Source organism: Macrotis lagotis, chromosome 4 (assembly GCF_037893015.1).
Source record: "Macrotis lagotis isolate mMagLag1 chromosome 4, bilby.v1.9.chrom.fasta, whole genome shotgun sequence".
Classification (NCBI taxonomy): Eukaryota; Metazoa; Chordata; class Mammalia; order Peramelemorphia; family Peramelidae; genus Macrotis; species Macrotis lagotis.
Genome location: NC_133661.1, coordinates 126,585,655 through 126,590,899, shown reverse-complemented (window position 1 = coordinate 126,590,899; position 5,245 = coordinate 126,585,655). Strand labels below are relative to the sequence as shown.

The 5,245-nt window shown below is 37.3% G+C and overlaps 1 long non-coding RNA gene across 1 annotated transcript; it reads right to left on the bottom strand.

Annotated features, from left to right (window-relative positions):
- Positions 1-767: 767 nt before the first annotated feature.
- Positions 768-4,961, bottom strand: LOC141520517 (uncharacterized). Its single transcript, XR_012477627.1, has 3 exons — positions 4,925-4,961; positions 3,087-3,134; positions 768-806 (listed from the first exon to the last, which is right to left on the bottom strand). It is a non-coding gene; the product is annotated as an uncharacterized LOC141520517 (long non-coding RNA).
- Between the last annotated feature and the right edge of the window lie 284 nt (positions 4,962-5,245).

The window sequence follows — 5,245 nt, the reverse complement described above, 5'->3', positions numbered from 1 at the left end:
GCACTTTGTCAGCTAGTCTCAGCACCATGGAAAGGTAATATTATTCCCAATTTATAGATTAGGAAACTAAGGTTCAATATGAATAAGTAATGCATGATAAATCAAGGATTAGAATCTAGGACTCCAAGTCTAGCATTGTCTCCCAAACTGCTCCATCTAAGAGTTATCTCTTAGGAGAATGATTTCATTGACAGCACAAATTCTGTTTTCACTGAATGAGCAACCTGATTTCTACATGTTAAACCTTTGATAGGATTTAAAGCTAGAAGCAACCTTGGTTCAATTCCATCCTCCCCAGCTCCTTTTTCTATAATCCCATTTCTAATCATTCCTTAAACTCATTCCAATGAGTCTAATTCAAATCCAATTCCTACCACTCCTGACTCATAGGCATCAGTTGGAAATCTTTGTTTGAAAGGTCATTTTGCTTCACAAAAATTTCCAAAATAAAACATACCTACTTAAAATAATCAGCATAACCAGTCTTTAAGCCTAAAGTCAATGGGTCTAATGGAAAGTCAAAGTGAAAACTAACCCATGCTTTCACAATTGTGGTGTGTTAAGGGCATATTTCCTAGGAATCTGGAACTGCAAGGGTATAGAGAATGCCCCCATAAAGATGTAAGCATATATTAAAGAATGAAGTGCCCCCTTCACTTTGCCACATCTTGCTTGAGATGGAAACTGAATACTAGTTAGAGATGGGCAATAAGAATGAAGAAGTTGAGTGGGTGTACTTACAGCAGCATGGGACATTCATTGCCATAGCTCCTTGATGGCTCTTTCAATGTGAAAGAAATCAAATCCTGGAACCACAAACAGATGTCAAGCCAGAACTCTGCTCTGCCTGGTTCTAACTGTTCCCTCAAGGTCATTGCTTTTTACCAGGCAACCTTCTCCAAACACTCAGAATAGGCTGTGGCATCTGGACCATATTTTCATGCCTGGGTGCCATGAATGAGGATGGATGTCATATCCCCCACAGTTTAGCTTTTGAAAATCCTTGTATCAGTGAATGGAAATGTTGAATAGTACATTTTACAGCATAGTATTAGCATTGGAAATTTATTTTGGGCATTCAACATCCTCCCTTTGTTAGACATGCCCAAACCAATGGTATTGTACTGACCACATGATGGACTTTAATCATGCAATTGATTAAAAGAAAATAAAAGGGAGCTCTGGGAGTTCCTCCCATACCAATGATAGATTTGTAAAATAAACTTAATTTTAACAATTATTAATTAGCAACTATTATGGATGTGGCACTACACTAAGCTGCTGTTGTTTTGTCACAAAAACAAAATCTAAATAAGCCCTGCCTCTCAGGAAGCTTATATTCTACTTTGGGGAAAACTAGATCTCAGTATGATCAAAGAGGGCAAATCCAATGTAATTCTATAAAGAAAGTAAGAACAAAAACTAGATTGATAGGGAAGACTTATAAGAGGTAGCAATAAAATCAAGCTTTAAAGAAATTGAAGAGCTCTGTTAATTCTTATGAAATAGAAGGGAAATACTAAACTTCTCTGAACCTGATCCATATCCAAGGGCACATCTTCCCGAACCAATTTTTAAAAATAATTTATAAATATGAGTGCTTTATAATTACAACTTTTTTACATACATTGTTGTTCTCAAAAAAAAATCCAAGGCCTAGTCAGGACAAGTATTACTATCTCTGTTATACAGATGATGAAACTAAGGATCAGATAAATTGCTTTGCTGAAGGCCATTCAACAAACAAATAAAAGAACCAAGACTTGATTCCATATCTTCTAACTTCTAGCTATAAGGGCTAACTATGCTCTGTCTCAGCCCCCTATGCCCTTTCTGATTATAGAACTTTAGCCATCTTCTTTATATAGGAGTCTTTTTTGAGTTAGTAGTTTCTACACTGCTATGAATACCACATATCTACATCAAGGTGTATTACATTGTATGTATCAAGAGGACAGGAACCACATTCATGGAACTTTTCTATCTTCCCCAGCACAACACTCTGAGCTTTTCCAATGAGGATAACAGTGGTGATGGTGATGGTGATGATAGTAGTTAATCTGTCTGTGCTTTTTCTTTATAAAAAAAATTATTTGGGGGCAGCTAGGTGGCACAGTGGATAGAGCACTGGCCCTGAAGTCAGGAGAACCTGAGTTCAAATCCAGCCTCAGACATTTAATAATTACCTAGCTGTGTGACCTTGGTCAAGTCAGTTAACCCCATTGCCTTGCAAAAAACAAAAAAAACAAAAAAATTATTTCACAAGATTTAGGGAAATGCTGTTATAGAAAACTACTCACACATTTCAGTTCTTTGAGACCAAATCATACTTATCATATTACCATCATCAGTAAGTGATATTTATTGAGCATCATATGGAACTCTTCACATAGTCCCATTTAATAAAAACAAAAATGGTTCCTACCCACAGGTGACTTCTGATCAGCTGGAAGTAATGAAAAGGTAACCTTATAGGGCAAGAAATGTGGCTGGCCTAGAATAACACAGGTAAGGAATCAAGATTTTATTTCTCTGTCCTTACTAAGAGACTTCCTGAAAGAAGCATGTCAGATATCAGACTAACTGAATGGGGACTAGTCAAAGACTCAGTGGTCTCCATATTTTCATGGTGTAAGGGGAGATTTAATTACACCAGTTTTAAGCTCCTTCATGCTATTCATACACCATGGCCTAACCTACTAGACCAGTAGTATTTTGATTCAGCCTCCACATTCCAATTACAAAAATATAACACATTTCTTGACTCAAATCATTTTCTATTGCCCTCAGAGCTGTGCTGCTTTGAGTGAACAGAAAGTGAGATGCTGGGGCTGTTTCTAGGGAGGAATTGTTGACCAATTAATGGTGTTAGATCACACCCAGGCTCTGCCTCCTGCTCCTCCTTCCTTCTTTCATACCTTCTCAAATGCTTGTCTTTCCCCTGCTTCTCTAGAGGCCCCCACCAGGAATCTTGCACACTAGAAGAAATATCCAGACACAAGCACTGGACAAGTCTTTTTAAAAGGTGGCAAGGAACAAGAAGTTCAAAAGATCCAGCCAGGCATGTCTCAGAAAATACACTATACCTGAGTTCCTGTGCCTGTGGTGGAGGAACCTTGAATCACCTGCTGATTCTAGAGGGGAGAGGAAAATAATTTTGTATCCTTTTAACTTTTAAATAGATTCTTTTTATTTATTAATTACTGAAGTAGGCTTTATTAGTTATAAACTAGTAATTTATTATTAATTGATAATAATAATTATGATGATGATGATATTAGCAATTAGCAAAAAATTGCATTTTATTATCCAGGGGGACTTCATTACATTTTAACTCTCAATCCTGAGGCCTGACCCTGCCCTTTATGACTTGGAAGGTGGAAAGAGGAAAGGAATAAGCACTCTACAAATATTCTCTCATTGATGCTAACAACAACCCTGGGAAGTTGGTGATGCTGTTATCTCCATTTTACAGTTCAGGAAACTGAGACAAACTGTGCAAATGACTTGCCTAGGAGAATAATAATAATTTTTTATCATTATTGTAGGTACTGTGCTAAGTACTATACAATTATGATTATACCATTTTATCCTCACAATCTTGGGAGGTAGGTGCTGTGACTATCTCCATTTTAAAAATGAGGAAACTGAGGCAAATAGAGGTCAAGTAACTTGTTCAAGGTAATACAGCCTGAGGCAGAATTTGAGCTCAGATCTTCCCCAGGTCCAGAACTCTCTCCTCTGGATCATGGAAAACTAATATATCAAATCAATAATACCACAAATTCTTCTTCTGGTCAATTAACTGCCCTATTGTTCCATTTATCATCCTTGGGCCCTCCCAGAACAAAGAACTTTTACCTGGCTACCGTTTCCCTAAATATGCTCTATTAGAATGTCATTTCCTTAAGGGTGAGGACCACCTTGCTTTTTATTCCTATTACTAGCATGTCACCCAACTGGCACATAGTAAATATAATAAATGTTTGTTTATTCATTCTACGGTTGAACAGCAAGTACCCTAGAGTTGGGATTCCTGGCAGGGGTGGGAAAAGAAGTTAATAAACTTAAAATAAACTCTTGGACCTAGAAGGGACCTAAGAAACCATACAGCTTCTCTCCTCCATGTTCTTATTTCATAGATATGATGATGATATGTGTCCTTCATTTCTGAAGAAGACCATGACATCAGGGTGGTGATGCTATTGTATACACATGAATTGGATTTGAATGAAGCCACCTATTTTTACTTTATCTTCTGGAGTCATCTGGGTCCAGTGACCAGATATGAATCAGAGATAGCCCTAGAGGTGAAGTAGTCACTTAAGCCAGGATTAAGTGATTTGCTAGTAAGTGTCTGAGATCAAATTTGAACTCAGGTCCTCCTGATTTCAGGGCCAGAGCTCTACCCACTGTATCATTTAGCTGCCCATAGGTATGCTAGCAATCAAGGAAAGTCCTTTATATAGTTAATAATTCTGGACTTGCATTATATGTTTATATAAAATTATATATAAATTATTTATGTATTATTTAATTAATTGGTTAATATATATTATATTATATATAATTAATTGATTAATTGAAAAATAAAGTAATGAAATAAAATAAATTATTAAATAATCTACACAAACTCATGAAATTTTTGTTGATATCTTGGTTTCCAGAATACCCTTTGTAGCATTGTCTCCTAAGTCTATCACCAGTTAAAGGCAAATGTTAGGTGACCCAGCTTCAGTAATATCTGTCTGCTCTGCCATAAGGCATGGATCTCAACTAGGTTGAGGGGCACATAGAAGTAACTGAAAAAAAAACCACTAGATTTGGAGTCAGGATATGGGCTTATCACACACACACACACACACACACACACACACACACACACACACACACACACACACACACACACACACAATACACATACATGCCACCGCTATGAGATCCTTCACCTCTGACTGCTTCCTAGTCTGCAAAAGGAGTAGATAAAGGAAGGATTCTAGGGTACCTTCTCATTCTAAATTCCAAGGAACATTATCTTTTCCAGCCACTGTACTCAACAGTTCTAGAATCATGAGTTGAGTATAGGAGATGGGTTCTAAAGAGTTCATCTGAGGGCTCATGGTGGGATAACTGGCCATTTTTTTAACCCTCACATCCTCTACAACTAAGGAAAAGTTCAGGTAGGAAAGAACAGGAGGAATCCTAGGCTGAGCCAGGATCTCTTCAAGGCTTGGGACTGGGAGAG